This window comes from Stegodyphus dumicola, chromosome 4 (assembly GCF_044657685.1).
Source record: "Stegodyphus dumicola isolate Sdum_Otavi_A_Nest chromosome 4, ASM4465768v1".
Classification (NCBI taxonomy): Eukaryota; Metazoa; Arthropoda; class Arachnida; order Araneae; family Eresidae; genus Stegodyphus; species Stegodyphus dumicola.
In genome coordinates this window covers 110,327,142-110,354,821 of record NC_140771.1, presented here as the reverse complement: position 1 = coordinate 110,354,821, position 27,680 = coordinate 110,327,142, and the positions used below count along the sequence as shown (strand labels likewise).

The following is a 27,680-nucleotide window of genomic DNA, read 5'->3' as shown; positions in this document are numbered from 1 at the left end:
ATACTTGAAGAACAAAGATTTTTTTGAACCATTCTTAAAAAATGTTTTGGTTCATCCATCCTTTTTTTTTTTTTTGGTTAAAGTAATCAACAGAAAAATTTTCTATCCTTGTGCCTTTGAAAGATCTTGTTTTTTTTTTTTTTTTTTCTTCTTTCCAATGACAAAAAGTCTACGTTTATGTCCACTGGTAGCGTTACTGCAAGACATGATAGTGATCCTTTCCTTGCTGCTTTTATGACCCGCCGCTTTACTTTCACTTTGCTAAAGTGCAAGTGGGAAGACATTTGCAATTGTCCCGATTGGAATTGGAATTGAGCAAGTCCCGATTCGTCAGCATTGTAAATTTGTTCAAAAGATAGCTCTTCTTTCAAAACAAATTCTTCAGATTCATGGTGAAATCGTCGGCTGCTTGTTGGTCACCACTAAGTTTATCCCGACGAAGTCCAATTTCTCGAATTCCATGTTGCTGCTTAAAACGAGTCAACCAGCCAGAAGACGCATCAAAATTTCCTTTCAGGTCTAATGACTCAAAAAAGATTTTTGAAAGGATATATCCTGATCACAGCGATCTACACCACCCATAGTTAGACTATACTGAGAAACAATCTTCGGCTTGAGTATATCTTCATTTTTTTATTTTTGAGGCTGACCATGGACGTATCATGAATACTGCTCATCACACACACATCCTTCATATTCGGTTGAAGAAACTAAATCATCTATATAACGTTTCAAAGAACTGGACGCCATTTTACAACAAAAAGATCCCGTGCACTTTGAACCAAAAAACTTATGACCTCTAACCTTTGAAATCTTCAGTAAAGTGCTGTCATCTATTGAATTGAGCGCATATTAACTTTTCCCGAGATACAGTCGGGTTTGACAAAGAAATGAATCCGAAATAAACGTCTCCCGATATATATTCGGGTATAACAATACGATGCACTCAAAAACAAAAATTGCCCTGAGTAATACTCGAGCGTTACATTTTCGAACACCAGTGCAATCTCGGGCATGACAGTTAAAAGGTTAATGACCTCATAGTATTTCTCCTAACTAAATTTTGAAGAGCATTTAGAACATCTTAAACTAATATTTGACATACGTGAAAAATAAAATTTTAACAAAGAAAAATTTTCTAGTGTTGAAGCAGGAAAATATCGACCTAGTAAGGCAAATATTAAAGTTATTAAAAAATTACAACCCCCTCAAAATTTTAAAGAATTAGATTTTTTTGAAGCATTAATATGTATTATAACTTTATTCCAAATTTTGCAATAACTAGAGCCCCTCTAACAAATTTACTCAGAAAAGGTATTCCATAATGGACAGGTGAATGCCAAACAGCCTATCTGCATGTAAAAGTTACTTTAATTTCCAGACCCATTTTAACTGTATTTAATCCAAAAAATCCGTGCCATCTATTTGTAGTTGCATTTAAAGAAGCTTTTGGAGCAATTTTAAAACAAGAACATCCTGATGATAATTTACATCCCATAGCTTTCCATTCTCTAAAATTAAGGACTTACGAGAAAAATTATGCAATTACGGAATTAAAATGTTTAGCTATTGTAGATGCTATAGCTAAATTTTATCATTATTTGCATGTTAACCATTTCAGTGTGCATACTGAACATGCTGCCTTTCTTTGGCCAGGGATGTAGTAGGGTGGGGCAAGGGGGAACATGTGTCCCCCCAGGCACAGCATGCTAGGGACACTAAATTGATGTTATGAAATTTTAGATGAAATGTTTTCCATTCTTGGCACGCAGAAAGGTGTGCAAAACTTTCAGTTGTCTCTGGACGCTGAAAACCCTAGCTACAGCTCTGTTTTTGGCTTACAAATATAAAACACCCTATAAGCATATACATTTATGTGTGCAACCTAATTTATTATCTTTAGAAAAAATTAAAGACCATCAAAATTTAAATAATATTTGTAAATCTAAGTACAGTCAAAAGTCTGTAATCCGGACTCGTCGGTACTTCGGCGATTCCGGATTATCGTTTTTTCCAGATTATAGATCATCAATTTAAATCTGGTAAGACGGCATGCAGAAATTATAAAATTAAAAATATGAAGATTAGCTTATACGGTCTGTTATACATTAAACGCGCATGCATAAACGTATTATGTGCATGCACACACGCATATGCGCATGCGTAAAAGTATTGCGCGCATACGTGAACGCATTATGCGTTGACGCATGCGCAAAAAGTTTGTAGCTTTGAGGTTCGGATTATAGATCATTCCAGATTGTGGATGTCCGGATTAAAGACTTTTGACTGTATAAGAAAATTAATAATGTGCTAATTGTACAAAAACAAAGACTGTATAAAATTGTAATTTCAATATATATGTACTAAATTACTTGAAAAAGTTCCTGTTGAATTTGGGAATATTGATGTCTCCTCAGTGTTAAATTGGTTTTTTCCTCCGTATTATTGGGCAGAAATAATGCAAGTTATTAGAAATTATTCTAAACATTGTAAAGTATATCAGTTTGATAAGAAAATTAAAGAAAAGAAATTTGATCTGATACAAGTATTACCATCTGTATGTGACCCTTTTAAACTGTTATTCATTCATACTGTTGGTGGTTTAAATTATTATAATTCTATTAAAAAGTGTCTTCACATTATTGTAGATCATGCTACTCATTGTATATAGACTTGCGGTGAACCACACAGAGATGAGAAAATCGTGTGTGCAGTCCCTGCAAGTCACTGCTTCCTAGCTTTTATCATGCGTCACATGACATGTTTCTTGCATCGCAGATGCAATAATTCATTCCAGTTGACAGTGCAAGAAACATAACTTCATGACTAGTGTCAGGACTAGCGTACTGCACTATTTCTGTTGTTAAAGCCTCTCGATTTCAGGAGGGCTAACGAACCAACAATTTTATTTTTCCTCTGATATTGTTCCAGATATAACGAATCAGAGGATGTAAAATATAACATAAAAATTAAAGAGGCATGGCAAAATCAGTCTGAAGATTTTTTTTCTTTCGGAACAAGTCCTGAGAAGGCTCCTGAACTCTCGACCAGAGAGACCTAGAATGCTCTTGAATTCTCGAATAGAGAGACACTCGTTAGCAGACTCCTCACATCACAAGGACTGTAATTTACTTCAATAAATGTTCTATGCTATCCATGAATTATATATGTTTGTAAAGAGCCTCTTGTAATTGTAATAAATATGTTTTGAGTTTAAAATGCAGTATATATTACACAACCTCATAAATGTACTAATCAGTATAAGGAGTCAAATGCATTACCTGCCACTACTCAGCATAGTGGTAACTCACTAATCACCTTACAGACTTTTGCTTTTAAAAGCATATCTACTGATACTTATAAAAATTCGCTAAGGCAAATTTTTCAAATTCACATCCTAATGAAAATTTTAAGTGATAGTAATGCTGCTTTTACTTCAAAAGTTTAGCATTTTCTGAGAAAACAGAATGTTACATAACTATAAACTACTGCTAATAGACCACAAACTAATGGTAAAGTTAAAAAAAAAAAAAAAAAAAAAAAATGTATAACTATAGATTAAAATGTAAATCAAATTCTTGTCAAGGTAATATTGCATGGATAAAGTTGTTATCTCAGGTTACTGCAGAGTACAATAACTCACCATATTCTGTGACAAAATTCCCACCACCTTATTTAATATATGAAAAATTACATTATTATTCCTTAATTGAAAATCAATATGTGTACCCGCCAATTGCAGAAGCTAGGAAAATTGCTTAAAAAATGTCTGATGAGTATCTTAATGTGAACAAAAATAGATGCAACTCCCATTTTAAAGCAAGTAATTTTGAACCTGGTAATATAATGATGTATGAGGAATTTCAATATCCTAACACTAGAAAACTTTTTCCTATTTTAGGCCCTTTTAAATTATTAAAACACTATTCTGAAGTTAATTTTAAAGTAGATAAATCAAACTGTCTTAGTAAAAAGAATTCAGAAATTGTATTTTTAACCCAACAAGTGAATTTAATTAACCATCAGAAATAGTAGAATACCTGTTGCTATTTAAAGTTAATTAATTTTCTAAATTATTCATAAAGTTTGATCAAGGGTTTAAAACTATTTGTAACCTGATTATAACTTTTTCACCTGATCAAAACTCTAAACCCTAATCGTGACAATTTGTTTTCGCATTTGACTTTCTTCCAGCCTGGCTTCTTTCCTATCTTACCATTTCCTTCTTCCCGTAATTTTTACATCCAAAATTTGTCATGCACATCCCCCAACCCAGAGATGAGGAGAGGAAAAACTGTACCTTACATTTTACAATCTGGATGCATTATCAGATTCTGTAAAAATAACATTTTATTTTGCTATGATCTGACTTCAGTTTTTACACTATGTGTATTAAACCTAACTCCTTGTATTCTCTGCTTAAGGAGGATTCAAGTATGTGCCCATAGTTTCGCTAGTAATAATCTTAATATCCAAATTTAAGTTAAATTTTTGTTAATGGAAGAGTCAGCTTATGGGTGTGAACTGACTGAGTAATAATAATAGTATTTTTCACCAATTCAAAAAAAGGGGAAAAAAAAAAAAAACTATCCTCTGGGCACTTTTATGGGGTAAAGGGAAACTGAAAGGCTATGGGGTTAAAGCAGTTCATTTGCTTTCTCTTCGGAATTGTTTATATTGTATAAAAATTTCTCTTTGTTACACTCTGATGCTTTTTCCTTAAAAGGCTTTTCTATACCAAAGCCTTTTTCTCTTTGAAGGGGATGGGAAAATATGTAAGATATGAAGAAAAGTTTTTAAATTAAATTTAAATATGTTCCCCCTTCAAAGATTTGTATTGCAGATCTTGCCAGTTCTGAATCAAAACGGCGAAAACGAAATGAACAGCGAAAAAATTAAACAGTCAAAGAGCGCGAAGCATGTTTACATTCCCAAACAATGAAATGAACGAATTGAAGAATCAAGAATTCCAACACAGTCTTATAATAAAAGACTGCGGACGCAAACCACACATGAAAATATCATCCTGTGAGAAGTGCGGACGAGGACAAGTAAAAAGTACAACCTAACAAATGAAGCATTCCACTATGACCCAATGAAAGAATATAACAAACACAAATACATCGTATTCGGGAAAAATTAAGAATGTTTGCCAATTTTGCAACACAAAAAAATTCAGTAGAGAAGCAGCAGGAATCTGTTGTACGAACGGAAAAATTTTATTAACACCAGTGGAAGCACTTCAACAGAAATTTCTAGATTACATTACTAGGAAAACTTCAGAATCAAAACACTGTCTTCAAAACATAAAAGTATATAATGCCATGGTTGCAAATGAGTTCTTTCGGCCTCACTTCGATCAACACTAACAGAGATAAAATCGATTACGAAATCAAAGGCTATCAATTTTTGCAAATATATTTAATCGGAAATGAAGAAAGAGGAATTGATCAATGATGCACAAACATCAATGGATTGAGATGAGAAATAATCCAACATGTACAGAGGATCTTACACAAATGCAATCAACTTATTCACATATTCAAAACAGCACTAGACCAAATGATTTTTGATGACTATAATGTTATAAGTCGAGCCGACAAGAGACCTCCTGAAAAACAATAACGTCTAATTAATGCATCTCACAGGAAGAAGCCATCGTAATTGTGGACAATGAAAACACAAGCCTTGACATATTGTACAATAACAATGAAGAAGAGAAGGATAGCAGAAGCACACTGTTCATATGATGCCCTCCAATATCCATTAATACAAGGGGTGATCAAATGAAAAGGTATGAAAGGACGTAAAAACATAACAGTTAAATATTTGCATATTCCGCCGTGGGAGAATGTAGCGAGACATCTCAGGATGCGATTGGAGTCTCTGATTGGGATCGGAGCATGCGTGGGCGCCTGCATGCGCAGGAGAGAGCAGAGGCTCTTATCAAAAGTGGCATCCAAATAATGCGGGATTCCGTACGAGGACAGGATGGCGTTCGCGTTGCAAAATTCAACAACTGAGGAGCAAGCGAGGTGTTATCCGATTTCTGACAGCGGAAGGTGAGAAACTGGCAGCTATTCATCGCCAAATGGTGACAGTTTACAGGGAGAAATGTGTCTCTGACAAGTCTGTCAGAAAATGGAGTGCCGTTTTCGTGCAGGCCTTGAGAGTGTGGGTGATGACCAGGCCAGGCAAACATTGTCATCACGAGCGATCTCATCGACAAGATGGACGACCTAGTGAGAAATGATCGGCGTGTCACATTGCGAATGTTGGCGGTGAAGGTGGATGTCAGCTGTGGAACCGTGTGAACAACTGTTCACGACAGGTTGCAATATCAGAAGGTGTGTGCCACTTGGGTTCCGAAGCAGCTCACTGACCAGCAAAAGGAACTGTGTATGAGGCTAGCACTGCAACATCTGTTTTGGTATCAGGAAGACCCTGCTTTCATGGAGTGGATCGTCACAGGGGATGAGGCCTGGTGCCATCAAGCATGCAGTGGAAGCATGTGTCGTCACCTCCCCCTAAAAAGTTCAAAGCCGTGCGCGCAGTGAACTGGAAGTTGATCTGTGAGCACTATCCTTATCTTCAGGGCAGATGTTTTTATTCGGCTTATAATTCCTTACTAAATGTAGTATTTCATCTCGATGTACTCCATCTTTGGTATGGTTTAAATCAAATTCCTCGTCATTATAAATATCACGAATACACATCAAATAGTTTTCTGGTTGCAATTTTCTAATTTCGACTATGCGTAATGTATGCTTTATGCATGCACACATTGAAAGAAATGTTTAATAAAGTAAACAAATAAATATTAAGCTTTTTTTTTTGTAAATTCCGATACCCTTTAGATCATAATTGCTCTTTATTTCAGAAATTACGGTTTCATATTTTTAATTTTATAATTTCTACATGCCATCTTACCAGATTTAAACTGATCATCTATTATCCGGAAAAACCGATAATTCGGAATCATCGAAGTCCCGACGAGTCCGGATTAAAGACTTTTGACTGTATTAAAATTGAACCTGTGTCTCAGATAGTGTATTCGATAAAGATTAGTGAAGAAATGTGGGTACATGCATACATGCATTTTCTAATAATGCTTCTTTGAAAAGTCTTGATAAATTAAAATTTCCCATGAAAATTACTAATATACTGAATAAAGTTTTGAAAGAAATTAAACATGCTAATGGTAATGGAGATGAAGCCATAAGACTGAAACTTCTTGCTACATTGAATATACTATCTTATAAAAGTGGCATTAATAACGACAAAGAAAATGTAATTAATTTTTTAACTGAACAAATCTCAATTCTCATCCAAACTGCAAAACGGTATAATCCATATACACTAATTTTTGCCTCTCTATTTTTCCACGTATCACCTCAACTATATAAATTTTTGAAACAAAGTGAATACATTATTACTTCCACATCCAAATATCACATGTAGTATTTATTTAGTATTTTAGTATGAGTGGCAATTTCTTATTATACATAAAACAGAAATTCAACTTTTTAAACGAAAATGATAAAAAGGTAGTTTTATTAATAGATGGAATTCATTTCAAATCTTTTAATTATTAGGATGGTAATTTATAGCATAATTAAAAATGATTTAATAAAGGCAGTAGACAAATCGAAGTGATTTGAGAAAGTTTAAAAATAAATTCACAGTTTTTCATTCTATAAGAATATGGATCACTTCAAGTTTAATAATAATTATTTTAGTGATATTATTGTTACTTCAATAGCACTATTAAAATCAGTTTCGCTCAGTTTAAAATAATACTAACATTAAAACTTATCATAAAAAATTAAATTTTAAGATATTTATATGAACAAATAAGCTAGTGTGAGAGCTATATCTTTTCCCACTCTGACCAAGTTAAGAAATAGTTGTTGTCTTCTCCACTAAATTCTCTCATCATATCATATTAATATATATATGTGTGTGTGTGTGTAAGATATAACAAAATACAATAGCTGCTTTAAAAAATAATTGGCGACCTCCAAATTAACATTCTAGATTTGGTGATCTCCCCCTAAATTCATCTGTTCTCCCAGATTTGAGATCTTTTGGCGTTAGAAAGTGCTATTTAAAAAGGGTAACGAAAACTAATAACTAACCAATCATAGCTTATCTCTAGAATTGCACCTACTCTGGTATAAAAACCATAGGCAGTTAATTACGTCGCTGTTTCTGCTAGCTTCCACCTTGCTAATATCACCTTGCTTTGCTTCCCCATCTAAAGTGCCTGCGTCTTAATTTTAAAAATCAGTGTAAATAGCAATTTATCATATTTCGTCGTGATGGAATCATAGAAATGTATTGGATTTCATTATGATTGGAAAAACGTGTATGAAGATATTTTTATATGTGTGAAAATAAAGATTGAAAATTCTTCAAATTCGTTTTGTTATCTTCATCTGTAAGCCTTCATGCTCAGCTACGATGACTGCAAGCTAATTCCTCTTCTCTGTTCCCAGAATTATGACATATACACATATACACAAAACTGAGTCTAAAATATAATTAGACTTAACATTAAAAATTGCTTTGAGAAGTTTCACAGTGATATCTTAGTTGATGCTGAAATGTATGATTACAAATGCATGTTTACAAATAAAACCAATTTCAGGTTTATGTCAGCATACTCATGTAAAGTGAGACTGAAAAATGTAACTATGAAAGCATACTCATGTAAAGGGAGACTGAAAAATGTAACTGTGAAAGAATCTACATTCAGTGTAGGCAATAAGGAAATCAAACGTGAACGAACAATTCCGTTCAACCTACGTAGAAATAAAAAAACTTTCAAAGTTTGTCTCTTGTTAAGGTTGTTTTACTGTATATATGACTTTAAATCTAACGTTTTTATATAAAAAATGTTCTGATAATGTAAAAGGAAAAGCTTTTTGCTATTGGCTGGGTAGCCATTCACATATTGTTAATTTGTAATAAATGCTGTTAATTTATTGTCAATTCGGCATCTTGTTACTGAAATAGCCTGAGAGAGCAGGATTTTTGTATTTCCCCTCATGTCTAGTACAGTAAAAAGTTCAATATCTGGAATCATTGGGATTTCAGATTCCATCAATTTCTGGATTTTAGATCATCAGTTTAAATGTAGTTAGATGACATGTAGACATGTCAACATTACATGTTTGGCTATTATTTATATCAGATAAAAAAAATGCTTATTCCCAAAACAGGACCGATGCCAAATGCAGTGTGGTGGTACTTAGTAGCAGCTGGCAGAATTTAGGTTTAGCAAAAATTTCAAAAGAAACCTGAGGTTTTAAAAAAAGGAAAACTGAGCAATAAAAATTAGGGATGGCAAAGATTTAGGATTCAGAAGAGGTGCTCGTAGGGGTATTGAAATTTTCAGAAAATATAGAGGAATCAGCGAGCAGACTATATGACTCACTTATATTGTATGGGGAAGCAAATGTGTGGCACTGGTATTGTTCTTCCCGTGGCTACTCAAGGGCTAAAAGTGTGACCCTTGCTAACATCAGTAACAATCTATGTACTGTTATTGGCTGTGCGACTTCTTAGCCAACAGGTGTTATATCATGATGGGAACTTAATCAGGAAAAATCACATTTATGGCACACCTGCTTCTTTTTATTTTTTATTGCATTCTCTATTCTTTGATTTTGAAATGGGTATGGGAATTTTTCTATATTATTTATTTACTCATTTTTGACTGATGGATTATATAAACCAGTAAACCTTGAAAATGCAGTATGTAGAAATTATAAAATAAAAAATACAAAATCGTGATTTATGAAATAATGAAGCATTTATGATTTAAAGGGTATCAAAATAAAATAATAATAATAAAAAAAAAACTTAATAGTTGTTTATTTTATTAAAAATTTCTTTGAATGTAAATTGTTCAAGTTGCTTCGTTTTTTGTGCTAATACTTTCTCTTCAATTCTATAGACAGACATAATTTCTTGTTCAGTTACAAAGTTTAACTGTTCAAGTCATCTAGTTGCTGTGTCGAGAATTCCGAATAACTTATAAATCGAAATTTTTCATTTGCAGTAACCTCTCTGTCACTTTGTTCACTATTAGTAGCAGTATTTTCTAATGCTAGAACCATACTACAGATTTCCTCGTCCATTAACTGATTGATGATTGGAACATTGTCATCACAATGAAAAACTTCTCTTATATCATCTTTATTTATTACCACTTTTCCACATTTCTTTACAAAATCCATTCATTAGTTGGAAAATTTCGCCTGTAGTTTGCGATATCTGAAAGCCTTCAAATTCTCAGCTATCATCTTCATCATCCTCACCATGAAATATAGTAGCTGGCCATAAATTATGCCAAACATTTTTTAAAGTATCTGGAGACACATCCTTGCACCATCTTGTGATGCTCCACACATCAGATTTTATGCTAAAATATTTCAAAAATGCTTGAATAGGCTTGCCATTATTCAAGAAATTTAACATGGATTTTAAAAATGCTACTTTATCTGCATTTCAGCACACACACTATTCTGATATCCATAGGCTGAATGATGGATGTACGGTTTGGAGGAAAGAATTAACACGGATCTTTCATTAAAACTTTATGTGAAATATGAGCCGAACTGTTATCAACAATCAGAACAATTTTTGTGTCATCGGTAAACCAACCGAGTTCAAATTTTGCAGAGCCTCAGGTATGAAATGATTTTCAAACCAATCATACATTAACGCTTGTGTCATCCGTGCTCTATTTGCATGATATATAATGGGAAAATCTCTACTCTTTAAATGCTCGGCGTCATGTATTTTTCCAGCTACGAAAAGTTTCCTCTTGTGCGTTCTAAAATTGTTAGTCTAGCTTTGGAATCTTTGATGCCACTTGGAGCCTTTTGCTGATGCCTTGGAGTCGGTTGGAGCCTTTTCTTGCAGAATTTTCCATTTGGAGCTTTCCAAGGTATTTTGAGGTACATATTGCCAGAAAAGACCAGTTTCATCAGCATTGTAAATTTGTCTTGGAGATAATGTTTCACTATTAATGAGTTAAATAAATTCATCTGCAAATAGTTCAGCAGCTTCAGTATCAGCTGAAGCTTTTTCTCCTGAAATTTTTAATTGCATTATAGCATTGCAATTTTAAAATTTGGTTAACCAATTTGTTGAATATGTGCACTCCTTTTTCAAGTTAATTTCTTATGCAATATTTTGGCTTGATCCATTAGCATTGGACCCGCCAATGGCACACCCGTCACTGCATTTTTGTTTGACTATTCAATCATCACTTTGTCATGATCGTCACTTTTAGCTTAGCGAGTAATTTTTCTTATTAATTGTGAGTGAGGTGTAGGAATCCACAAATTCATAAAGTTCCTTTTTCTGTTTTGTCATATACAGTTGATTTTCCAATGCCATATTCCTCGCATAATTTTGAGACAGATATGCCTATATCCATTTTTGCAGCAATTCCACTTTTTGTTTAATGGACATCGAAACATGCTTTCACTTTATACATCTGTTGTAGCTCCATAATTAGGAACTCTTTTCAATGTAATTGAAAGTTCAAACTGTACTTTTCATAACATTGTTGTAATTATAATAGCCTGAAAAAGTAATAAGCTGGGTCGCAGTCTGCTATTATTAACTGTAATTCTTTGGAATCAAGTAAAGTGCAATTTTAGTCTAGCTTAACAGCGTTCGTTATTGCTATGTAGCTTGAGATTGACGATGAAAGACAAGGTATTCCGTTGAATTTTGTCTTGCTTCTGTCATGCACTGAGACAATTAATCCTGAATTGTATTAATTTAGTTATTTATTATACCTTACGTCTAATTCTTGTACATGCTTAAGGGTTATCTGCATCCTGAATAAATAAATTCCTACATATGCTTAAGCTTATGGAGGGCCGGCGCTAGATATTTTACCGCTTGATGCAGCCTCTGCCATTCCTAAATTCTGCTACCAAGTAGCTCCCTAAGCTATAAATTTTTGCCGCCCCTTAATTTTGGGTCCCAGTGCTTCCTGCAAATTCTAAAAATTTTATCATCCCTTAATTTGGTTACTCGGTGCTTCTCTAAATTCCAGAAATTTTGTCTTTCCTAAATTCTGGTGCCGGTACTGGGTTTATGTGAATAAAAAAATCCATTATTCTCAATTCAAATAACACTTAATGTAATCTTTTGGCTAATGAGTATTATTAACAAAATGTATTTTTAGCATGTGGAAAGAATTTTTTTAAAAAAATTGTTCCTTGTCAACATTTAGCATATTTAACTTAAATCTGTAATCATTGCCAAGCGTAGTGTCAACATAAAAAGTTTCCGTACTCTTTGTTAGTCACTTACTAATATAAAAAAATTGTTTAGGCATTGCTGCATGAGCCATTACTCAAGTTGTCATGTGTTGATAAGCATACGGTGATGAAAACAAAATAGAATAAATAATAATTCACCAGGTAAGGTGTCTGGTATAAAATATTAGTTCTTGCATTGAATATTTATTCATTCAGTCAATCTTGCCTTTGAATTAAATCTGATTCCATTCCATAAGTCTTGAAAAGAAATATTTAAAATAAACAATTACATTTTCTTGCTTAAGAAAGCCAAATTTTTATTTCATATGTTTTTACACACTTAAGGAAATCAAAACATTATTATTCTAATCTTTTTTATTGCCGCCAAAAAACAAAAACAAAACATTGTCTAAAATAAAAGAAAAACAATGGCCGTTGAATATCACTGAACTCGCAACATACTCCTATCTTTTCAATTTTATGATCGTCGATGAAAACATTAAATAGATAAAAATAATTAAACTTTCTACTCAATAAACATAGTGCTCAATATACTCACAATATAAATTAAAAAATAATACAGAACATATACTTAAAAAAATCACTTATAACAAGAAAGTTTGACAATTTTTCTGCTACATATAGTTTTTAGTTCAAAATCAGTTCCTTTAAATTTGCTGTTCCTTTTAACATTTTCAGATTTATAAGGAATGTTCCTTTTATCAGAAACATTTGGCACAAAATTTCATTCTAGTTCTTTAGCTGTAAATAAAATGTTTTAATTAGTAATCCATAAAGGGTATAACTGTTTGACAGGGCATATAGGAGTTCTTCTACTTCTATTTTTACTTTGACTACTCTCGCATAATTGTCCTTTCCAGGAAAAACATCTGTGACTATACCCAAAGGCCAGAATACTAATTTTTTGTTGTACCGTCTAACCAGAACTACTTCACCGACACTTATCTGTTTCAAACTGTTCTTATTTAAATTGTGTTGAATTAAAAGACCTAAATATTCTTCCTTAAATCTTCTTAAGTCTTGCTGTAGCTTTTATTGATACCGATATCTTTTGGTGAAATTAATACTGTCCAAGTTATCGAAGTCTGGTACTCCTACTGTCTTATTTATCTTGAAGAAACATGGGAGGTGTCAACAGGATTAAATCTTGTGCATCTTCAGATAAGTAAGTTAAGGGTGAACAATTGATGACCACTTCTTTATCACACAAAACAGTGTATATTTCCTCAAGACTTTTCCTAGTATCCTTCTTAAAAATTTCTTTATCATCTGAACTATCCACTTCCACCAACTACCCTATCAGGCAGCTGTAGGAAAGTTAAAAATCTATTAGATCCTCATTGTGGAGCTTACTTGAGATATCTTATCACAGTCCAGAGAGTTATTAGCTCCTTTAAAGTTTGTCCCATTATCGCTGTACAATTTTTTAGGTCTGCCTCGTCTCACTATAAATCTTCGTAATCCTAGCAAAAAAGCATTGGTGGAATGCCTTTGAATTACTCCAGATGAACAGCTCTGTATACAGCACAAGTGAATAGCAGTATCCAACTCTTACTTCCATCCTTTAAGCATAGAGGACCAGTGGAGCTGAATCAATTTCCAATTTCTTCAAAGAATATTTTTTGCACCTAAAACATTTTGTTATACTCTTTGGACTGCCTTCTTTCCTCTCAAAACCCAAAATCATTGACGAATGTCAGCTAGAACAACTTGTACTCCTCCATGCAGCAGATTCAGGTGATGTCCATAAATTATTTTTTTCACCAGTATATGATCTGAAGGCAAAACAATTGGATTTACAAACAATTGAATTTTCATTTTTTCATTGAAAAATTTTTGTTTTTAACCTAATCAATCCATCATCATCTAAGAAAATATTAAGTGTTTTTTAATTTGTCACCTGTAGACTGTCCATTGAAAGCTTCCCTTTGAACAAATTTCATGAGTATCTTTTCTGAATTTTCAATTTTTTGTATGTACAACTCTCCCTTCATTATGTTCTGAGAATTTTTACAGTTATTGTAGAAATGCAATATCCAGGCTATTAGTTGCAACATCTTTGAATACTTGGAAAATCGTTGTAAGTACCATCGCTCTTCCGACACAGAACTAAAACAGTTTCTCCCTTCTTTTGCTCTTCTTAAACTTCTTCACTATTGGTTTGAATCTGAGATTTGGGCCAGTTGTCTTCGGACTGCTTTAGCCATTCTGGTCCCACCCACCATATTGATGTAAGGAGAAATTTTAGAGAACAACCTTTGGATGGGAGGTCTGCCGGATTATGACTGCCAGGAATATGCTACCATGAATCCACTAAAGTGAAGTTTCGAATTTCCTTAACTCTACATTAAGCAAAAGTACCCCAATTATCTTCATTCTTAATCCAAAACAAAGTGGTTGACGAATTCGTCCAAAATGTGCTTGGGATTTCTGTCAAATTCATTTCTCTTCTAATGTAAGATATAATTGAGTGCTCCTGCACAACAGGCTAATAATTCCAATCTGGGAATTCTTGCTTTCATCAAAGGAACAGCTCTGCTTTTAGCTTGAATTAAATGAACTTCATCACTGTTTTCTTTACGAAGAAATATAGCTGCACTGGAAGCAGATTTACTAGCATCTACAAAAGTATGAAAACTTTATCCTTCTTAGAAACCATCATAATCAACATTATCTTAGAATTTTAATTTCCGATAATAAATGAAGGTCTTCCATCCACATTGAAAACCTTTCACACTTTCAGGACATACCTCATCCCAGCCTAATTTAAGAATCCACCTTTCTCATATTAGCATCTTCATGCAGATGGTTACTGGGCACAGCATTCCAGTGGGATCAAAAATACTGTCGACAGCTGAAAGAATATTTCTTCTTGTCACAGGTTCTTTCTCAAAGGAAACATTTTCTAAGTTACAAAAAAAGACATCTTTATTTCTGTCCTATTATAATCCGAGAACAGGAGAATCCTTTTCCCTTTTATCTTTAGAAAGAAGAATTATCCCTTTTATCTTTTGAAAGAAGTATAATCCCATCCATGTAAGTCCAAACATGCTGAGGCTAGAATTTGTTTAGCCTCATGTATAAATTGCAATAGTTCCTTTTCATCAGATACAGATATTACACAGTTATCCCCATCAAAGGCATTTTTTAACTTAGCACAGTTTCTGGAAAATCATCACGGTATTCCTCCAAATGAAAATTAATGACTGCGGCTAAGAGAAATGGACTGCATGTAAGGTCAAAGACTACCCTTTTTATGACGATAAATTTTCAATTTTCTTTTCTCAAAATTCTCCCACCATAAAAATCTCTAATAGTTTTGATCTTCTTTGGCAATAGAAATCTGTGAGAAGGACTGTCTTATGTCCAAAATGATGCCAATCAACTTTTCCAGAAACCTCAGTAGTAGTGGAAGGATTTTCTCTAAGAGGTTTGGCCCTTCCTCTAGAACATGAGTGAGTGATGGAGAATGATCGGATCTACAAGAGACATCAAAAACAGGTTGAACGCTTGTGGTGTAAGTTTTCTTGAAAATGGCTCGGGTAAATAATGGCATGGAATTTTATTTTCTTCCTCAGGGTGTACGGTACTTTTCCGTTTCGCCGGCGCAAATCTCGCCAAGCAGACTTTATTGGAAACAACATACAGTATACACATAAAAAATGTTAACAAATCTTTGTTCTAAGAATTTTTTATTTTGAAGGCATAAACATTTTAATATCATTTAAAATTTTGTAAATAGACAATAAATTTGTAAAAAGACATTAGTTTAAGAATTTACTATGCTTTCATGGTACAGCAACCTGATTTGCCAGTTCATAACACGTGACCACAAGTGATCTCATCTCACGTAAGCTATGCTACAAAAATCTAAGTCTCTCAGTAATTATCTACATTAATTTCAGGTTAAATGTTAATTTGGAATACAAGTTTAAATGTAAGAATTATTTCAGTTCGTATGAATAGCTTACTCAGAAATTATGTAGAACTGTAGTGCTTTACTTCGTTACTGTATTCACATTACAGTTAATGAATTTAACTCTTGACTTTGCTCTTTCTATATTTTTGGCTTTGAGTGAGCGGTGTGATTGCATCCTAATCAACTTAATTACCGTGAATGGCCTTAGGGCATAAAATTGAACTATCTGGTAAAATTTTTATGTAATTGTATGCCAGTATTGAAAGAAACAAACAATCTAATAAGAAATGGCTGGGACTTGTTTTGAAAAATGAGGCGTAAAAGGTTACCAGTGAGATATTTTGTTTGGCATCAGTTGTACCATTATTGATGACTTTATCGCCTGCGGCGGCAAAACGGAAAAGTACCGTTGGTACTTCATCAATAATATTCTTCGCTAACCATTTCTGCTAAACAGCATCATTATCTGAATAATTGCCTTCCTTAGTTGATGCACACCTGCATATTGCAACCAATTTATTTTCCTTCAAAATGTTCAGTTTCTGTAACCAAGGCAACTTCACGATGTACGGACCTTCTTTATCCCTTCCCACTGTTCACTTGAACTGTTGCATAATTTATTGATGTGTCTCTTCATTAGATTTTATTTCAACAGGATCTCCAATTAGTCGAGTATCCAAGTTCCACAGATCAAACTCTATGCATTTTTTAATCAGCAGTTGATTAAGCTTGCAGAGGTGCTAACAGGATTCTCATTAAACATTTTTCCTGTAATTAGCCAACCAAAAAGTGTTTCATATGCGACTAAGCCACACTTAAGATAATGAGTTTTCCCTCTAAACAAATGACCATAAAAATCAGCTCCAATCAATATCTCGATATCGCGAAAATTCTCTCCATAATCATTAAGCCATATTCTTTTCCTTTTACTCGTTTTTCCATGATTCTCCTTTCTTTAGTCGCAGAATATTTTCACAAATAAAAGACTGATCTAGAGCCTCTATCTTACAGGAAAATTTATTTTTTAATGATTCAGTGTCAAGTTCGTAGTGACAATCTCTGTCGTTAATCCTCCAGTAATAATAATAGTTAATAAAATTTCTATTAATTAATAGAAACAGTACAAACTTGTTTTCATAGTATACCAGCTGAAGAACTAAAATACTTCGATCACTCTATTGAAAAGCAATCTAAAGCCATGAACAACACTACTTTTTAAAACCTTGGATGCAGCAATGCTTACGTGAAGCTAAATCATTGATATCATAAAACCTTAGATCATGACACTGAAATGTTTCACGATAGGTGTAAGGCAGTGAGAATGTAAATCTCCTGAAGTACTTTATCTCATCACTACCAAACACCGATTTGTTTTTGTCAATGCAAATAATACTGTCCCATTGTTCCTCTTGAGTTAACATAAGTTTTAACTTAATTTAATCTTTAAATTGTTTGCTTGAGAGATAAAAATGGCTTTTGGAGTAAAATTCTAGCATTAAACAGTCTTTGCATTAAACTTCACACAACTCAAATAAGCATTAACTTACAAAGTGAGAATTTTTGTGTATTTCATTTAACCTATATGTTTTACTTTTCTTCTATATAACTGCTGCTCATATGAGTAATTCATCGTAAATATTATTGCATTACATTCTTGATTAAATTACCTTTCTAATAATGTATAATTGTATGAAATGAAAATGAAGTGGTGTTATGGGCCATTTAACATCAAAAATACATTTTCCTCCAAAAGGTTTACACAGTTTTGACCACTACTGTTAACTTGTAACTTGTAACTTTTTTTTTGTACCTTGTTTTACAGGAAGTGGTAACTCATTGAAATTTTTGTATTATAATTTTTTTTTTAATGTGCTGATGGTATTTATTCTAATTGTCCACAACACCCTGAAAAGTGCTCATGGGGCAGGGCACTGTGTTCCTACTAATACTGCTACCCAAAATGCATTTATGCGGCAACCCACAACACTGCCAAAATGTATTTATGTAGCAACCCAGATATGTGTGCCTGCAGCAGCATTTGAGTACGTACAAATTTTTGCCTTCCAAATCCAACAGAAATCTGTTCTAGATTTGCAAGAACTAACCGTTCTCCTTTCTCTTAATAAACTTCAAATAAAACAGTTTTACGTCTAATATTCCAAAGCGTCATATTTATTTTCAAAATCTGTAGAACAGTAACAAACTACAACAAAGATCAGATTTGTCATGCTTACAATGACAAACTATGAAAGAAAGATAATAATTGAGGCTTGGTTCTAACAATACTCCCACCTTTTGATTGATGACATTATTTAATCGGCCAAAACAAATATAAAAAATACCATCCATACAAATATCAGGGCAGTAAGCAAAAAGAAAATGAAGTTCTTAAATTTCTAGACTAGAAATTCTTAAATTTCTTTCTTACCTAAACACTACTTAAGTAGTGTTTAGGTAAGAAATCTAGGTGGGATTTTAATTTATCATCCACTTCTAGTCACGACAGCCCTAATGCCCTTTGATAAATCTGGAACTAAACTGGTAACTTTGAAACTAAACTGTCTTCACCCCGTGTCTTGGTTTCATTTTCCTCATCTGATTCCAAAGATGAAGGTATTTTTAGAGGGAATATTCTCTGGATTTGTCAAACTAATTCTCCAGACATGGTTTTGACACAAACTACTTGAATGTTGCCTTCTTTTCCTGGGTATAGCTCGATCGCTTTTGCTCGAGGCAACAGCACTTTCCATTTGTCATCACACTCGATGCGAACTATGTCCCCAATTCTTATCGATTGAGAAATCAACACCGTAGTTGGATGTTGCACTAGCAGGCTGAGATATTCACTTCTAAATCTCTTTCTCAAGAGCTCTTGTAAGTTCTGTAGATGTCTCAGTCTTGTAAAAATCAACTTTATCAAGGTGATCCAAGTCAGGAATTCAAAGACTGGAATTTCACCTAAAAACAAGGACGGTGTAAAAGAGATGAGATCATCAAAGTCCTTTGACACTGGGATGAAGTGATCAAATGAATGGTCTGGCATTCGCAGTTGCACAGCACACTCATAGATTTTTCATAATTCAGACAGGACTGGCCTAGGATTTGATGCAGAAGCTTCTTAAGCATTTGAACAAGTCATTCCCTCAAACCACCTCACCACAGTGCTGTGGATGGACTGAACTTCTTGTTGATCTTGTCTGTAGCGGCTTCTATCTGAGTGGTATTCCAATCAATTTACCTCAAGAGATTATTGCATCAGACAAAATCTGCCTCCTTTATTGGTCTTGAAATAAAGTCTCGAAGGCCTCCTTCTACAGGCAATAAATCTTCTAAGGTCAAGTAAAATCCTTGAGTTGAAAGGGACAAAATTAGTTCCAAATGAATAGCCTTAAAAATAACACAGTTGAAAAGTAAATTCCAAGTTTTTCTTTTACCTTTCAGAATTAATGGGCCAGCTAAATCAACTCCGACAATCTCGAAAACACAAGCTCCTTTAACTCTCTTTTCTAGTAGAGTACTAGACACAGTCTGTAATTGTTTACTTCCATGTCTCCTGCATTTGACACATGCATATAAAGCTTTTTGAATCATAAGTCTGCTTTTCAGGATCCAAAACGTCACTCTATGTTTTGAGATCAATACGTGAATCCCTGCATGAGACATAGATAGATGTCTATCAATTTCTCTACAATTTTATGGTTCGTTGGAAGTAACATCGAATAAATAAAATTTTCATGGTCTTTCCTTTCAGTCAGTCTAAACTTAACATGTAAAATGTTTTTGTCATTTTTGAACATACTAATTTACTTCAGCTTTGTAATATCATCAGATGAAAAAGAATCATGTTAAATAATCGTCACAATAGATTTCTTGGTTGTTGTCAATTCGTAAACTTTAAACTCTCCGGCTTCTCCTTCTCTCCTCTTTCGGGTCTTTCCTGTTAATGTATGTGTCCACACGATTATTCTTAGTATTTTCATATATTTTGAAAAATAGCCAAAGAATCATGAAGACATATTGCTAACATTGCTTCACAAAACTTTAACTGCTTTATGTTTTTCAGTATTAACATCTTCTTTATTGTCGATTGGGATAGAATGAGGCCATTCTTCTTGCAATGCCAACCAAGGTGGGCCCTCCTATCATCTTGATTAAATAACACAGAACACCTTATGGTATATTGGCTGGGTTTTCTGCACCCAGTACATGGTACCAATTTTCTCAGTCTGATAGGATTCTAATTTCTGAAACTCTGTTATTTACAAAAGTGCTCCAAACTTCTATGTTCTTTATCTTAAAAGAGTGCTGTTGAAGAATTGGTCTAGTAACATCGACGTTAAAGTTGTTCTTGATAAATGAGGGTAATTGCACTCCAATAAGACAAGCAAGCAAGTCATTATATACTTCCAAAGGAGTTACTCATGCTTTGGCTTGCAGTAGAATCATTTCTCAAATATAATGCCCTTGCATACAATCCCTATGAAGCATCGACAAACGTATGCAAACTGAAAGATTTTCCTTCTGTCAGCATAACTAGTCTGGGAATCTTCATGATAACAAGGGCAAATCTTTGACCCACTACAAGAATTTTTTTTTTTTTATGCCTTCAGGTAGTTCTGCATCCCAGCTCAGTTTAGTTTCCCAGCTCTTGCAGGTATAACTTTGGTATAACAGTGTAAAATGGCAGATGAAATCAATTGGATCAAAAACTGTTTGTTCAATTGATAGTACGTTTTGTTTTATTACTGAGAGGTCAATCAAGTTGACATTAGGGATGCCACAAAACAATGAATCTTCATATTTATCTCTCAAGTATTTTCAAAAGTTCACCAATTGTAGATTTTTCACTGTTCATTTCTGTTTGCTCCCAACCTTCTTAAGTCCAAGTTATCACTTGCCATTAATTGAGTTAATTTTGCAATAAAGTATTCTTCTTATTCAGATTCACTAAAGTGACATAGTTATTAACATAGAAGGAATTTTTCAATTTTGTAGTCACTTCCTTCAAAGAAGGTTCACATTGGTCTAAATGAGAGTTGATACCTGCTCTTAAAAAAAACGGACTGCATTTTAGTCCAAAATTAATTTTGCAATGATGAAATTTTATTTCTTTTTGTTCCAAAGGAATTTCCACAACAGGAATCTTAGGAAATCACGATCACTTCTCTGAACAGGTATTTGAAGAAAACTCTACTAATATCTGAGATAATCCATATTTTTCCTTGTCTAAAATCAAAAAGCAATCTAAGTATCAATTCAGTAAAATTTTTACCTTTTGCTATAGACAGTCGTTAAGTGACAGGAAATCCTTTTGCTTGCATGAGGCGTCAAATACAGGTCTTACTGCTGTTGTACCGTTATCTTGGAGGGCAAGTCTGTGGGGAAGATAATGATTGTTAAATCATTCCTCTTCTTCTGGTACTTCTATTTTTATTCCAGATTCGAGCCATTTGAATACTGCGTTGCATTTTTCTTTCAGTATGAGCAGTGGCGGCTTGTAATAAGCATTGTGGAACTGCAGCACCCCCTGTTTCTACTTATTATTATTTTTAATATAGTGTGCCCTTTAGTCTTTAATTCTTTCTTTATACTTTTACAATACATAATCCTTAAACTTAATGTCAGTAGCCATCCCCCACTTTGTGAAAAAGGTACAAAAGTCTTTGTTGGAACTGTGCGCTGCACAGTTCCAGCGACGTGGTGTTTGGCTGTTCTGCGCATGCGCACACAGAAAACAGCATGCGAGCCGGGTAGAGAGAAAAGCACTGTCGCTTTTGCATTGCCGAAATTCTGGCATGTTGTTGAAAACGTGATTTCTTTTTACTCCGTGCGTGTGGTATTCCTCCACAAGGTGGAACTTCATGATACGGATCGTAAACAGAGTTCATGAAAATTTGCAACTTTTAAAAAATTGCCTTACTGAAATCCACTCAACATCAAATGCAGATCAAACTATTGCAAAAGCAACAGGAATTTTAAAATATCTAAATGATAATAATTTCAAGTTTTGGTTAGATCATTTTTATCAGATGCCTCATGTTGAAATAATATACAACTAAATGCAATCCAGAGAAATTAGTGTCTTTAAAGTTAATGATTATATAACAAATTTTAAAACTGCCATTTTAGATTTAAGAAACTCAAAGAACTGCGAGAATTTTTCAAAGACATTGATGGCAGAAGCTAAGGAAATATATGACTTTATACTATGTATTGATATAATGCACAGATATTCTTCCACTAAACACTTAGCAGCTGCTAAATTGTTTAACAAGAAATGCTTCGGAATGAACATTCTACAGAAGAACTAGTACTGACCACTGAAGCATATCCAATGATTGACAAAAGTAAAGCTTGAAACTGAACTAAAAGTATTCTATTATAGGTCTGATACCCATAAATACTAAAAATTAATTGAGCTACTGAAATTTATCATCGAAAATAATCTAGATGATGTTCCTAGTGAAATTACGAAACTGATAAAAATTCTCCTGAGAGTTCCCATGATTAACTACTTCAGAGGCAGAATGCTGCTTTTCAATATTGAAAAGAATGAAACCTTTTCTAAGAAGCACTAGGAATTCGGAAATACTAAATGCGCTTAAAGAAAAATTTCCTCAGCTGTTATGCAGAGATCAAAGAGAATATTATTTATCTTTTCGCACAAATTAAAACAAGAGGAATGGATTTCATTTTTAAATGAATAGACAAAGATTGAACTGTAACAATTTTGGTTAAAGTAATTAAGAAATGTTTAATTTTTTTCTTGTAAGATTTCATGAAGTTTCAAAATAAATTTTCTTTTTATATTCCTTTTGCACAATTTTAAAACAAAGATTATTTTTTTTTCGAACATCATTCCCACTAAATTTATTCACGAGCCGCCACTGAGTATGAGTTTCTTTGTCATGGAAATCAATCATTTTTCAGCAACTTCTCTGTTATTTGGTGAAGCTTCTTTCTCGTTGATCCAAGATAAACTGATTTCATATCGGTTGTCCACCCTTTTCAGAGTCTTGTGAAAGCGATCCCACATTGCTTCTTCTAACTCAATCTATCTTCTAACTCAACTAACTTGAATCAGTTTTATTTTCTTTAGCATCTGGAATTCCCAGTGCTTCTAGTTTCCACAAGTCTTCTGTGTTACTGCTGCGAGTCAGGATACACGTTATTGTTGATGACATGGACAAGGAGCTTATTTCTGGACACATATCCCATGGCTGTCCATCTAAGTAGTGATTTCACAGCAGTCAGCCCATTTTCTAGTTTCTGAACTCTTCTGGTTAACAGAGCACCTGCGACATCAACTCCAGTAAGAACTTTTGTTTTCATATCACTTCTTCCTACATCAGGTATACAGATATTTTTCTGCCTTAATTCTTCTATCCATGGTCCAGGCTGTAAACTGATTACTGGTCCACAAATCTTTGACTGTTTGAATAAGAGTAATCACCTTTAGAGTTCTAACTTTGTAGCATTTATGAATTTCTCTTTTCGTTGTTACTCCTCCAAAAAGTGCATGAATTAATAAATTCAGATACACTTCCGTGGCACCTTTTGTCTACAGTCTCCTTTAATATGTATGAACGTTATGACCCTGTGTCGATAAGTGCCCTTACTGTCCTCTGCCTTTGGTTTACATTTATATTAATTAATAGTGTTTGAAGAAACACTTCATCTGGGAAACTGGTGCTCGCAAGTGATATGTTTTGTGTTTCCTCTTCTTTATTCTTTTCAATGTCACTGCTGTTTTGATTGGTGTGTAAATCCGGGCACATGACACCCGAGCATATCAAAGATCATATGTTTGTCTTGCATTGTTTGGCCCCGTGTCCAGTTTTGAGACAAAAAAAAGCAACCCTTTCTCTTCTTAATTTCATCTTTCTTGTGACTTACAGCCATCTTCTGAGCAACAGAGCAATCTCGATTTTCATGATTTTTCTTACGAAAAATGCAAGAATTCTTTTCACTATGATTGGTTGCATTACTGTGGGCTGAGAATAAATCATTTGCTGTAGGCATGGAAAATACGCCCTGGTACCTTTTCTCTCTTCTACTTTGCATCCAAATCAATTGATTTAAATCCAGCTTTCACCAAAGAAATTCTCTGGTCTCCTTCCACTTCATTCTTTAAAAACAAAATAATTGTTTCAATTTCTCGGGTGAGAATTTTCTGCTGTAATTATTGTTGCATGATTTCTAAGCCAAACTTGTGAAATTTCCTTGGAAATGCAGGATTCAATATGCAGAAACAGCATTGAACATACTTGTCATTCTTGTTGACTCCAATTAATTGTAAATACAATTCTAACTTGTCATACAATTCTGATATACTGCTTTTCCCTTTTGATGAGTAACATTTTTAGTAGTCAGATCTAATATCAGATACAAATATAGGATTCCACCAACAATTCTTCCCTGTTGAACCTATTTCTATAACCTTTTCATAATTTTTGACAATTGCAGGGAAGCTGTTCACAATATCACATGGTCTCGTACCAGGTACATTGTTTTAATGAGATAATGCATATTGTCCTCATTTTGAATTTCTTTATTCTCACGTATTGGTGAAATTTTCCCCAAAAGAATAACCAGTCTTTAATGTAGCCAACCAATTAACTCTGTTTTAGGTAATTCAGTTTCCGTTTATTCAAATTTGGCAGCATACTGCCAATGGATTGTGTCACTTGGCCATTGAAAAAGAATACCATTTCTACTTGTATTAAATCTAACTTTTCTTTGTATTCTTCAACATTTGCCCATTCATTTTCAAACTGATCATTTGAATAAAATTCTGAATTTAATATTTGAGTACCGAATGTGCTAAATTCAGCAAATAAATGTTCTAAAGTAACAAGTTTCGTTTTCACAGAATTTTTATTACGAACTTTGTTGTATAATTTCTGCAAAATTGCATTAATACATTCATTGTTTTTGTAAAAGACGCTCTGACAGTTTTTCGTATCCTCAATTAATGATTCCATTTCAATAAAAATAAATTCAATAAAACCAATAACATTCTGACCTTGACTTCTTTTACTGATCACATCCATTGTCAGCAGTTGTTCAAGCTTTGCAAGAACTAACCATTCTCCTAATAAACTTAAAATAATTTTACATCTAAATATTCAAAAGTGTCATGTTTATTTTCAAAATCTAGAGCACAGTAACAAACTAGCACAAAGATCAGAAGATTGCCACTCTTGCAATGTCAAATTATGAATGAGAGATAACAACTGAGGCTTGGTTCTAACACACATTGGGAAGGAATCCAATGTGTCATGAATTTATATCCCAGGAGTTCATATCTGGAATGGGACCTCTAAATGGAATTGTTATCTTCTCGGACAGGATTCTCTTTCATCATTTGTACTGCTGCAGCTGAAGGAGAAGCTTGAATATTTAAACCTTCAAAGAAATCCTTCAAATTGTATGAGTATTACACTGATTTTTTGTTGTCTAATCACATACAAAATCAGACTTTAATCAAAACAATCAATTATGTCCAACAGATCAAGACAGTTTTGATACTTGAGAATTTCATTTCTCATCAGAATTTAAAACAAACACATTTTGATTTTCAAAATAAATATTACAACTAGATTCAAATCATAATAACTAGTTAATTTAAATAATAATCCTATGCAGTCATGAATTAAGGGCGTAGTATTTAATAAAATTCATTATCTTCTTGGACATATAAAAGAGTCTTTAGTCAGGTGGCCATTGTTTTAGTAACTAATTATTCATTATGTATGTTGCTGTATGAATTTTGCATCTGGTGGAATATCTTTAATTTTAGTGAAAACTCTACCATGACAACCTGTTATTGAATATGCACCATCAGCACACACTCTTGCACATTTTTTTTTTCAATTTATTTCATGAACAGTAATAAACTTATTAATTTGTGGTATGATTTGAAGAGGCTTGAAGACTAAGAATACTTGTCTATGACTTGTTCTGTTTAAAATCAGATATAAACCATCGGTTGTGCAAAGTAAATATGCCTTTTATTCATCAAATTGAGTCACAAAATATTTGCTTTGATTTATGTTTTTATAAGTGTTTATTATACTTGAGCTGCAGTTTTGTTTATTCATCACAAAACCATCATTTGGCAAAGAAACAACTAAAAATTGCTTTAACCCTTTGCGGCATGGTGGGTCAATACAGTCAAAAGTCGTTAATTCGGACACCCATAATCCGGAATGATCTATAATCCGGACCTCAAAGCTACAAACTTTCTGCGCATGCGTCGCGTTGACGCATGCGCGTAAGACCTTTACCGCTGCGAATTTGCGTGTGCGCGTGCGCAAAATACGTTTACGAATGCGCGTTTAATGTATAACGGACGGGATAAGCTAAGCTAAAATTATCTATTTCAGTTAATGTTGCAGATTGCGTTGTTCCTTAATCTTCGAATTGGATCCGGATTATTATTTTTTGCAGACTGTTAGAGCAATTTTATAAAAGTAAGCTTGAACTTTCGATTATGTCAAATAGAATTTCCGATATATATTTACTAATATGTAAAGGATATACAAAGCGAAAGTATCTTTCGGAGTCCATTAAACAAAAAATGGAATTGCTGCAAAAAATGGATAAAGGCATATTCTTTGTTTATCTAAACTTAAACGTTTGTTTATCTAAACTTTGTTTATCTTTAACGCCGCGGCGACGTGCAATGAATTGGAAGTTGATTTATCAGCACTATCCTTATCTTGAGGGCAGATGTTTTTATTTTATTTGGCTTATAATTGCTTACTCAATGTAGTATTTCATCTCAATTTACTCCGTCTTTGATATGATTTAAATCAAATGCCTTGTCATTATAATTTGCTTCCGATAGCAAAGAAAGTAACAGAGGTTATTGAAAACGAAAAAATTTCAATTGACAAATTAGTCGGTATTCTCAACACAGCAATTATAGGACTTGAACAGCGGAACTTTGTAACTGAACAAGAAATTATGTCTGTTTAAAGAATTAAAAAGAATGTATTATCACATAAAAAACGAAGCAACTTAAACAACTTATATTGAAAGAAATGTTTAATAAAGTAAGCAAATAAATATAAGCTTTTTTTTGTAAATTTTGATACCCTTTAGATCATAATTGTTCTTTATTTCATAAATTATGGTTTCATATTTTTAATTTTATAATTTCTGCATGCCATTTTACCAGATTTAAACTGATGATCTATAATCCGGAAAAATCGATAATCTGGAATCGCCGAAGTCCCGACGAGTATAGTAACGACTTTTGACTGTATAAGCTCACATAATTATAGAAGTATAACACTTCATAGGATGTGTATGCATTAAAAAATACCATGGTTTGGCTATCGCTTAATCTCGGCATTATAGAACTCACTGTCACGACGTGTCTGCGAACGCTGCTCGGAGTAACTGCCTGGAGAGATTTTTCAACAGGTTCAAAGTAGAAACGG

At 33.5% G+C, this 27,680-nt stretch overlaps 1 protein-coding gene across 5 annotated transcripts in view; it reads left to right on the top strand.

Annotated features, from left to right (window-relative positions):
- Axud1 (AXIN1 up-regulated 1) overlaps nt 1–27,680 on the top strand; it is a 77,457-nt gene that overhangs the window by 10,142 nt on the left and 39,635 nt on the right. Inside the window, exon 1 of one of the 5 annotated variants that reach the window (XM_085815333.1) lies at nt 26,408–27,290. The exons of the other annotated variants lie outside the window; for them this stretch is intronic. The gene's annotated coding sequence lies outside the window, so the exon portion shown is untranslated. Of the gene's footprint in view, nt 1–26,407; nt 27,291–27,680 lie in introns of those variants that run through there. 5 annotated transcript variants of the gene reach the window in all.